General features: G+C 44.7%; 1 non-coding gene across 1 annotated transcript; it reads right to left on the reverse strand.

The window, feature by feature from the left end:
- Nucleotides 1–348: 348 nt before the first annotated feature.
- Nucleotides 349–420, reverse strand: TRNAH-GUG (transfer RNA histidin (anticodon GUG)). The gene has a single exon. It is a non-coding gene; the product is annotated as a tRNA-His (tRNA).
- Between the last annotated feature and the right edge of the window lie 11,408 nt (nt 421–11,828).

The raw sequence follows: 11,828 nt of genomic DNA on the forward strand, positions 1-11,828 counted from the left end.
TTGTGCTCATTACCCTTTGTCTTGTCACTAAGTGCTACAGAAAAAGTACTGACCCCATCCTCTTGACACCTACTCTTCAGGTATTTTTAAGGTCTTCTATCAATCTTCTCCAGGCTAAACAGCCTGATATTTCTCAGCCCTTCCTCATAAGCAAGATGCTCCAATCCCCTGATCATTTTGGTGGCTCTGTGCTCCACCCTCTCAGTTCCCCGTCTCTCTTTAACTGGGGAGCCCAGAACTGGAAACGACACTTGAGACGTGACCTCACCAGGGCAGAATAAAGCCGGCGGAGAATCTTCCTTGACCCGCTGGCCACATTCTTCTTGATGCACCCCAGAAAAATGTTCCTGCCGTGACTCGGATTCGAACCGAGGTTGCTGCGGCCACAACGCAGAGTACTGACCACTATACGATCACGGCTGCTCAGTGCCCAGTGCCACCGCTGCACACAGAGTGAAGACCCCTCATCCATCTAGGACTGCGATTTTTACCTGGAACAGTCATTTGGCCTCGCCTTGTCAACTTGCAGTTTGTAAGACAGGGCCGGCCTTCCCTCCTTGTCTGCACAGGGCATAGACGCTCAATTCACGAACTAGCCTGGAAGTTGCTCCTGTGGTATGAATGATTGATTACAATTATTAGGGGATGAAGCTGAGAGGAATGTCTGTGATGCGGGAATCCAGAGTCAGCAGCTTTGGCAGACCTTTGTGAAGTTTCAGCTTTGGCATCAATGTCTTTGTTTTAGGAAGCAGCAGCCTGTGTTATTTCAGTGGCCGAGCTCAGACACCAATTAGAAACACAAAAATAACACATGACAACTAGGGAAAAGGAAGGAAAAGGGATTGCAGTTGTTATAATGCAGAAATTATTAAATGTAGAAAACTGACACAGGAGAAACAAATACATTAAGGATCTTTTCCAACCCTGGCTGGAAAAGCTCAAAATAACCAAGGATTTAAAGAAAATCCAGAATAGGAAAAACTAGCAATGATACAGGCTTAACAGTTTTATTGATACCGAGAAGACACAGGGCCTTACATCAGTTTTTGTGGCATAAGCAATGTGTACTCATTTTGGCAAACTGTCCTATAGCTTTGTCTCAAGTCCCACCCAAAACACAAGGGGTGAAAGGAAGACAATATGGAAATCATTTGCCTGGACATGCTGAAAGAGGATGCGACAGGTTCAGAAAACAGGACAGGAGGACTGGCAAAGGAAGATCATTGTCATTGGACTGACTACCAGGTCCATGAAAGCCATGCTGAACAGAAGACAATGAAATCGGATCTCACAGAGGCCCAAATCCTTACAGAGGTCTTCATTTTCACATCCAATTTCCTTATGTTAGTGGCACCTAATGCCCATTAATGGTATCTAATGGCCATTAGTTGCAGCAGAACTCTCTTGCATAAGTGGGAATTCAATGTCTAACCACTCTGGAGTATCTGACCCATTCTTATGCTGGCAAATGCATCCACACCTTAACTCTCACCAAGCTGCCCATGGAACCCATGGGTTCTGACCCTCCAAAATGGACCCCACTAGACCTTACAGAGTCCCCAGAGCCTCTGCTGTGCAAGGGCTGCCCATGGGGTGGGAACAGAACATCCTGTTCCCTCAGTGGAGGGAGTTGCTGCACAGGAGATACTCTGACACAGGATGCTGACATCCTGTATCAAAGTTAATTACTCATATCTTCATTTTCATCCTCTGGCTTTGCCACTAATGTTTCTCTCATCTTTCTGTGTGCAGCTGCCTGTGGTCCAAAAGGTCTATTATCTTCGCATTCTGACATCTTGATAGGCAGTAGAACGAGTCAGATAGAGCACTAAGAGGTAATTAGCATTCAAGTAGTCCAGGAGCTCATTTGGTGGTTGTGTATGACTGGGTTTTCCCAACTCCCTGTCAGAAATAAGTGTGGATAGAGTGAGGGTGGTCACCGGTGGTGAAATTGCAAACACAAAATCAGACCTCAGTGGTGCTTCAGAAAAAGCACATGGCGCAAGGAGGAGTTCACCTTGCACACTCACTCATCTTCAGGAAAGGGAGGTCACATAATGCTTCCCAGAAAATACCGTGCTGCAGAGAGCTCACTGTTTGCTTCCTGCTTCTCTGCTCTGCTGTCCGAGAAGTTTCCATTTTGATGGATGCAACACGTGGAGCACCTCCCTCCTGTGCTACCGCGAGCTTGCTGGTCCCTCACTTTCAGGGTACACTAATATGTAAGAACACTGCTGTGTGTATGTGTGCATTTGCAGGAGATAGGGTTAGTTAGTACCTGTTTGGCTTGGTGGGTATATGTGCTTGTTAGGAGTTTCGTAATTTCTCCTGGAGTTTCCTTATGTGTAAAATGAAGATAATAACACGTAATTACCTACCTTGCAGGACTGTTGTAAGGACAAATTAACCAATGCTTGTGTGGGTGTCTGCAGATGAAAAGCACGATATTAAGACTAAATATAATGATTGAACGTTGCAGAAGAGAGTTTGTGTTTATTATGGTGATTGAATATGAGACGAGAGTGCTTTGTGGGTGTTTATTTCTTGTGCAGTACCAAGTATTTGTGGAAGCTGGGAAACTGGGGAAGCTGAGTTTGGGGTAGGTTTCAAAGAGATGGTTAAAGTTAATCTTTAACCTTATACTGACTTTCTTCTCTCAGCTAGAGCTGGTCCTGAACAAGGAACAAGAGAACAGGGAATGAAAATAGGGCCAAGCTATAGAGGAAAGGAATGAAAACAACGATACAATTGAAGATCATGACTTCTTAGAACAAAAATGTGAAATGAGAAAAATGTGAATGGGAAAATAAAAGCATGGGGAAATGAGGATGGGGAGAGAAAAGAAACCTCAGGGATTCGTGGTCTTCCATTATGTCAGTACATATTTAAGAGAAAATAAACACCAATTTACAAGAGGCATCAGAAACAATTGATGGAAAGCATATGCAGAGGAAAAAAGTGTGAAATGAGAAGGAAGCAAGAGATGTGCTTAATTTTTTTTTTTGTTTTGTTTTCATTTCATTAAGTGTAATGGCATCATTCTTTTGTTTTCTATGCTTTGTTCAGAGGCACTTCTTTGCAAACCTCAAAGATGGTGTCAAGTATTTCAGACACTTTTCCCATGTGTTCCATGGGCAGGCTGGTGAGAGTTAAGGTGTGGATGCATTTGCCAGCATAAGAATGGCCCTGTCTAGTTTCATTTGGCTTTCATACTCTCTCTGGAGAATTAATGGAAGAAATTAATTTCCATTGACTCCAAGGAAGCTGTACCAGGAGTGAATCAGATCCATCCTCTCTGCTAAATACAGCTGCTGCCCTGTGAAACCCTGATCCGAAGTTTCAGGTTAAATCTGGACTTCAACACAAAAAAACCCACAAAAAAAATAAAACCAAAGCTTGTTATGATCTCTCAGTGAGTGTAGTACGTTGCTGTGTGAGATGCCCAGAGAAGTGGCAAGGGGAGGAGGACCACGGGAAGGAGTAAGCAGTAAATTAGCCACTACAGTGCGGAGTTCAGGGACCAGAGTGCCTTCCTTTTCAAGTTGTCCTGGGCTGGAATAAAAATCATTAGCAAACATCCCTGACGGGTCCTGTGGCCTCTCTCATCCTCACTCTCCCTTCTTCAACCTCTCTCCAAATCCACGATGGCTCCAGTTCTTCACCTGGCCTTTGTTTCACATCTCTTCCTTGCACCCCAAAACGTATTTTGAGATGACTCACCTCAAGTCATTGACCTAAATTAATTCTTTATGTAATTCAACTGACTAAAATTGACGTAAACGGAGTTACATCAGAGATGAAATTAATCCAGTCTGACTAAAATAGCAGCTGCCTTTTCTACCAAACCCTTGCTTGCCTATTCCCCATCTCCACCTACATATCATGATTTTAACATTTCTTTTTCTTCCTTCTCCTATCCCGCTGCCACGAGCAAGCACTGTTCTTGGTTGGTTGGTGCTGCCCTCTTCTCTCCAACGTCCTGTGCTCCTTCATGGCCACAGCATACGTTGTCAGTCCCTGTTATCAAATGAGCCTTGCCTGTTCTCATCTTCCATTGCATTTTGCTGTCTTTCATAATAAGAGATGCACTCACTGAGTTCAAAGCCTGGTTGCAGTGGGTATTTCACGTGCTTTCAGGAATTGTCATCTCTCTCCACAAAAGTCAGAGTGCCAGGACATACAAAGATGAGTGGAGAAAGGTGATTTGCCAAGTGTAGCGTAACAGGACAACGGCAGAGCCAAGGATGTCAGACTCAAACCTCTTCTTCCCTTTCCATGACTATCTTTATGCCAGCATAGCATTTCTCATCATCTCTCATGACCCCTATCTTTGGACCTTCACCTGGTGGTTAAACATCTCCTTTCCTTTCTCTCTCATCTTCTCTGGCTTTCTGACCTCTTTCAGTTTGTCCTTGGAGCCTGCTCATGTCGGCTAAACTTTCTTCCCTTCTCTGGCAAAAACCCTGGGTGTTTGCAGCACACTCCTCTCTGCTTGAGACATATTTTCTTTTGTTTGGCAGCACACTCCATCATTTATATCTGTGTATCTCTTTGGGGCAAGGATTTATTCCATAATTACTCTAGCTTATTTACTATAGTGGCATATATGTATCTGCAGCGTTATGCAAACTGTAAAGGCTTCTAGTTCTAAAGGTCATCATGGGTGTACCTTCTGTTTACCTTCCAAACGCAGATGAGCTCAGAACAAAAGGGACTGGCAGGTCACTGAGTAGAGGAAGGCAGGGAATCACCCTAATCTAACTAATTTGCCCGGGCAGTGTTCGTAAAAGTAGGTTACCTAGTGCTGCAGACAAACAACTCAGTCCAAACTCTCCCTCTTCCAGCTGACTGAATTTGCCAGTATTGTTGTATTGTTGCCAGTATTTAGCTGCTTGTCCTGGACACCCAGAGCAAGAGCCTACCCATTCACCCTAAACATCAGGCCTACCCAGTCTCCATGCATATGGGACTCATACTGTGCTGCTTGTTCTCCTGTGGGTATCAAGACTACCTCTCATTCTGCAGTGTTGAGTACCAGCCAGAGCTGGTGATGGATAGAGGCTGTAAGGCTGCCTTGCCACGGTGCATTTGTCCCAAAGCTCAAAAGAGCCTTGCTGCAGCTAAGGCCTGTCAAAGGAAGCCTAACTGGAAAGTTGTCATGCTACCTAGTGACCAAGATCACCATCTCACATTGCTTGTCACAATGTTACCCCAAGCATTGGCATGAGTGATATTTGAGCGGCAATTTGGTGTTCACTTTGCCCTGCAGTGTTGAAAGAGGATCACAAGGCATTACCTTACATGAGAGGATGAAATGGCCCCACTACATCCTCTACGCAACTTGCAGGAAGAACAGAAAGATAAATCGAATGTTTGTGAGAAATGCAAAAATGTTAAACCATTAGTTGCAGTCCTTCCCAAGATCATGCATTTCCAGCCTTACTGTGGCTTAGGTCAATTGTCAGCATGAGGAAAAAAAAATAAAATCCAATCATTGCTTCCTCTACTAATTGGGAGCCTCAACAAAGTGGAAGTAGAGCCATGAAGACTGAGCTCCCTCATCCTGCTTATCAAGGCAGAGATATCCTGGTAGGGATTGGGATCTGCCACAGGCTGCACTCTTCCCCAGGGGATGCAGCTGCTTCTCCAACAGAAGAAAATAAGTACAGGAGGGTGGGGAAGAAGGTGTGGGGGTCTGACATGTAGAAACATGTTTAGTGAGCCAGCCTTGCTGGAAGAGTAAAAGGAAAAATGCCTACGGTTACTCTCAAGGGAAGAGTTTTTAAAGAACAGAAAAGCAAACAGAAAAGGGCAGGTAAGGAGGATAGGCTAAACACAAGGAGAGATCTATGGCTTCTCCATAAACAGAAGAGGTGGAAAAGGAACATGGATAAGCTCAGAGCTGTGGCTTATTTCTGCTGCAGTCCCTCCTCCCCCTCCCTTCCTTTGCACAAAGGTTGCAGCACGGTAACCTACCGCAGCCTCAAAACAAAGAGTGGTGGGGGACAATCTGTCTGGAAAATACCCCTCTGGAGAAAGGAATCTCTTAAATATGATGATCAAAGTGCTCAGATATTAACAGACGAGAATGGTTTACAAATCTGGATTAGCTCAGAATCCATTTGATTATTTTTAAACCTCTAAGACTGAAAGCTATAAACCTTCCTAAGAGAAATGTCATTTATTTTAAAATGAGCAGCAAAATCTGGATTAATTGAGTTGCAAAAGAAATGGATCTAAAAACAGTCACTGTAGGAACATGAGTGCATTATGCATTTGGGTTTTGCTTCTGGAAGGATTCAGAACCACATCTTTCTGTCAATACTGATCTGAAAAATATTCTGTTCTAAGCCTGAATTCAGGTGTCTGTAGACCCAGAGAGGGGACAGTCTGGGTCACTGTCCCTATGACAGGACCAAAACCATCACCATGCCTCAGGGTGGCTGGTTTAGAAGCTCTTCCCTACTGAAATCCCAGGCAGGACTCTCTCTTGTATCAAAATGTGGGCACTATGCTAGCTTCTCCTTGTGTGGCTTGGAGTGGCTGGAGTGCAACCCTACTTGGAGCAATGTTATGGTTTGGGATAAATGTTGCTGTGCAGTGTTTCATTCAAACCTAAAGCTGACTTTTCCATAGAAAAAGCAGACAAAACAGAGGCAGAGGATGTCGACTGGTACTTTTTTTGTTGCCTTAGTTCTGGATTTATAAGGCAAAAAAAAGCTAAGCAGCAGATTTCAGACATAGCTTCCTGTAAAGTTTTGCTTTCATAGCTACAACATGTCTCTCTGGAAACATCCTCTCAGGAGGAGGGTCTGGTTAGCTCCTTTTGTTTGCTTTCTCTGACTCACTGGAGTCGCTTGCACCCACTCCATATGGCTTCAATGTGGCACTGCTGGACAGAAACCCTAGCAAGTGAAAGGTAGGCATCCTCTGGAGCTAGTGGTATCTCTGATACAGTCATGAGCAGATGACTTTTCTTTGATGTTGCCTTTCTGGATATTTTTAAGCTAGATACAAAGCCCAACGTATGCAGATCGGTAAAGGCCATCTTCCAAACCCAATAAACACGCTTCTACCACATTTACCAATCTAGCTGCATTTTTCTTGGTGTTCATAGAATCATAGAATGTCAGGAATTGGAAGGGACCTTTAGACATCATCCAGTCCAAACCCCCTGCAGAAGCAGGTCCACCTAGATCAGGTCACACAGGAACGTGTTCAGGCAGGTTTGGAAACCTCTAGAGAAGGAGCCTCCACACCCTCCCTGGGCAGCCTTGTGCCAGGGCTCCCTCACCTCAACAGGAAAATAGTTTTTCTTTAAATGGAACTTTCTGTGTTCCAGCTTCTTTCCATTACTCCTTGTCCTGATGCTAGATACAATAGAAAAAAAGGGGTGCCCCAACCTCTTGACATCTACCATTCATATACTTGTAAATATTAATGAGATTCCCCCCTCAGTCTCCTCTTCTTCAGACTAAACAGCCCCAGTTCCCGCAGCCTTTCCTCATACGGAAGATGCTCCAGTCCCCTGATCATCTTGGTGGCCCTGTGCTGCCCTCTCTCCAGCAGTTCCCTGTCCCTTTTGAGCTGGGGACCCCAGAACTGGACACAGGACTCCAGATAAGGCCTCACTAGGGCAGAGTAGAAGGGGAGCAGAACCTCCCTCGACCTGCCCACACTCTTCTTAATATACCCCAGGATGCCATTGGCCTTCTTGGCCATGAGGGCACACTGCTGGGTCATGTTCAGTTTATTATCAACCAGCACTCCCAGGTCTCTCTCTGCATAGCTGCTCTCCAGCAAATCAACCCCCAGCCTGTTCATGAATTACAAATCAATTTGTTTCATCTACAAATTCAAGCCTACCATTCAGCCTTCTGTATCTCACCTCAGAGGGTTCCTTTTTTCTTTCCTATGCTGCTCTCTTCAGTTTTGCATTTATTGTGGGGGATGAACTGCTTTCTTCTGCTCCATTTTTGTAGTTTTAGATCCAACTTCTAACTTCACCCCACCATATTCAAGCCTCACAGTTCTATTCTTCCCTCCTCCTTATAAAAAGCAGGGCTTTCTATTTTGCCATGGCTTTTTTTTAGCCGTCTTCCAGGATGCCTAAAACTTTGTGGATACCAGTGCCTCATCTCTGCTTCCCACTGCTCTCTTTTCCTCCACTGATTATGCAGCTTTTCAAACAAATATGTTCACTCCTGGACACATCATGTGTTTCTTGCATCTTCTCCACTGACTCCATCTTATCCATCACTTTGTATTGGGACATTCCATCCTTGTCATCAGCACCAATACTCCATCTCCCAGCTCATCTGTCCTGCTTCATCATAGCAACATTGTCCCATTAATTGCTTCCTGCAAGTCTGCTCCTCGTCCCTCTAGCCCCTGCTTGGGACACCCACCCCAGCCTTCCCTCTATGCTCCACTGCACAGAGAGGTGGCCAGTGCACAGGTAACAATACAACCCTGTAGACTTGCAACTGCCTTATCAGTGCTCCCATTCCTGGTGTTCCTTTGTCTATAAAGCACAATGTGATTTGAGAGCTACATAACTGTAGCTGCAATTAAATATCCTATTCAGTGATGACATTGCTCGTTTCTCACAGTTTTCTCTAGGGAGGGCTTCCATTCAGGGTTGTGCTCATGTGGAAAGGGACTCTATAGCTGTCTTTCCCCCCCAACCCCCCAAAATAGGAGAAAACAAAGTAAAAGTAGGTGATGTTGTCTTGGGCTTTTATATTTTTCAAGCTTTTCCCTGTAGCAGTCACATGAAATAGAGTAGGATTTTCACATTTTACAGGTAGGAGACGACTTGGCCAAGGGCCTGCAGGGTAACTCAGATGAATTCTGAATTGCAACCACTTTTGAGTCCTTGCCTATATGGGAGTTGAAAGATTAAGCAAGAGACCTGGGTCAGCACTATTTCTTACAGGAAACTGCCTCAAACTGTTGCCCTGTGAAAGGGAGCAGCCGGGGAGAACACCTAAAGGCCTTTCTGTGCGTGCTCAGTCAGCAAATAGCTTGCTGCAAGAAATGAGCCTGCAAACACAGTTGTTCCTTTCTGCTCTCTTCAGAGGACTCTCTTACCTATTTATTCTCACATGGAAACAACAGCTGAAAAGCTGAGTGGGAGGCCAGAAGCACTTGACTCAGTTGCGGCAGTTCTCCAGTTCAGCAGCTAGTTTTTCTCCCTGAGGCAGTGTAATATGTCAGAAAGGAATCATCTGAAAGCATTTCTTCATCCTCTGGATTGCAGTCTGTCACTGCTGCTACAGAAGTGGCACGCCTACCCTTCCACCGCCTGCAGCTCTTCGGGTCGCTGGAGGGAGAGCGGTGAAGGCAAACGCTTCTTCCTCTCCACCCTGAAATCACCTTGTTTTGGGCTTTTTAGCTCTGCCAGTCCTTGGATGTGACTAATGCACCCATTCCTGCGCTGACTTGGCAGCCCTTGCAAACGAAATTTCAGGCTTGGGACAAGCAGAGCACGGCTTGCTGAGCACGTAATAGTCTTCCCACAAACTCCTGGATCCTGGCTGCAGAGAAGAGAGTCAAGATGTGATCTCCACCGAGGCTTTGTGAGTCTTGCTGTGGTGCCAGCCAGCACAGGGAAGGAGTGTAGTGCTTAATAACAGCCAAGGCACAGGCACCTATTTACTTACCCTTCCATTTCGAGACAGCAAAGCTCCATCACCTCAGGCTAGCCTGCCACTGGGACACTGAGAAGTGGAAAACACTCTCCCTTAAGCCATCCCGTTTTCTTTGCAAAACTCATTTTTAACCAGTTGCTGCTTTTTATGAAGAACAAGAACCAAACCAAACGAAAAACCCAAATGGTAGTACGGTTTGGTAAATCACGTTGTTTTGTTTTGTAGGATGCTGCTCCTCAAAGAAAAGGCTTCTACTATGCAGCTCTCAACCACTTTATCACAAAATGATTCTTTCATATCTCTCCCTGTTTTTACTCCTATTTTGCACGCAGATGCTGACTGCTCTTAGGAGAAATAAGATGTAGGTGAGGGTGAAGCCATCAGAATTTTGTTCCTAAAGAGCTGAGGACCCGAAGGTTTATAACAAGAGCTTGTAGCAGTTTATGTCACAAGAAAAATACTGCTGGGAAATTTATCAAAGAATATATCATGTGGTGGTGGGCTATTTAGGGACTGAAATTACACAGGAAGGACTGGCAAGAGAGAGATATGCTCAGGACAAGCGCAGTTACAATTAATGCTAAATATAAGGTGTCATATCTTTATCTAATGCACAACCTGCACTGCCTCGCAAAGGAAAGTGAAGCAATTAGGCTCAAGTAACCAGAATATACGTGGGAGGTGTTTGAAGGCAGAAGATTTAAAACACTGTAATGGGTTGGGGGAGGGCCACAATAAGAGGCAATATTTCCTCATAGGTTAGTTGACATCCTATGGAAAATATTTTGGAACCAGACCAGAAAAGTAAGCAAGACTTTAACCGGGACTTGGCTGGGACGTCACCCAAACACAGGTGAAAAGCAAAGAGACCCAACCCTGCCTACGCACATGCAGCCCCTCCAGCAAGCAAACCCCAGGAACAAAAGAAAATATCAAAGGACTGACAGTGTAGTTCTGCGTGGATTTGCAGCTGCCTCAGCCCAACTCAGAAGCAGGTTTCCCCTTTTTTCTTTCCCTAGAGCCAGTGCTAGGTGCAGAGGGGAAAACCTGAGCTGAAACAATAACCAGCCTCTTCTGGAGTAGAAACTGGAATTCACTCCTTCATCCCAGAGGAGCAGGCCCAGGCACAAGTATTTCCCCCCCACCCTGCCCGCTGCTATGTTTCTTCCTCTCCAGTCCCAAAGGGTTGGGTTACCTCTGTGCCAGAGAGGGCAGTTTGTTTGCACAGCCCTTTTTACCAGTTTCTGAGGTGAGGCTGGAGGGTCAGGGTAAATCAAAAGGCACTGAATCATCAGACTATGATAAAAACTCCATATAGGAAATAGGCTTGGTTGGAATGCATTGCTGCGAGAACAAGGAGGGGAGGACAGGACACATACATGGATTGAGAAAGGGTCTCTCTCAGCTTTTGCACGGCTCCTCACCCCTATTTATCATATCAACACACAGACCATACTTTGTCTTTTAGAGTGAGAGATGGGGGCTAAACATTTCATCACAACAACCTGAAAAAAAAATAAAATCTCTGCTGCTTTTACTTGGATGTGGGAAATGTTTGCTCACTTTTAAATATAAAACTAAACATATGTTTGTGAACCTACTGTTGCTTTCATGTGGGAGACTTAGCCGAACACAAAGGATCATGTTGTGCAGCTACAAATGAATACAGCACCTAGGATTAAAGAGGTTTTATTTAGCCACACATGAAATAGCAGAGATGATGGCAGCCTCTGGTACAGAAAAAAAAACCAACAACTACCCAACAAGTAGTGCAGTGAGCACTCAGAGCTAACAAAGCTGCATCTCCTGTGTGTTTGTATGTTGTGGTTGATTGACTAGAGTGTCTAAGATGGCATAAACTTCATTTGAAGCTTTTCACACAGATCAGGCACTTATTACTGTTTTCACTTTTATGGAATATCTGAAATCTAATAAGGCATGAACTCACACTGTAACTTTCCCAGACAGGGACTGTGACAAGGTTTCTTTTTGCTATCAGGTCATTTACTTTCACAAAATCTGTAGGGATGTAATTATGCTTCTGCCAAACTTGTTTGAAATCAGCCAGTGGGTTCAAAAGTTATTAGAGAGATGGACTGACAGGCAGACAGATGCTGACAGCAGGACCACGTGAAGCCTCATTTCCATCAGAAATCGCACTAAAAGAACCTATAT

This window comes from Colius striatus, chromosome 1, assembly GCF_028858725.1.
Source record: "Colius striatus isolate bColStr4 chromosome 1, bColStr4.1.hap1, whole genome shotgun sequence".
Taxonomy (NCBI): Eukaryota; Metazoa; Chordata; class Aves; order Coliiformes; family Coliidae; genus Colius; species Colius striatus.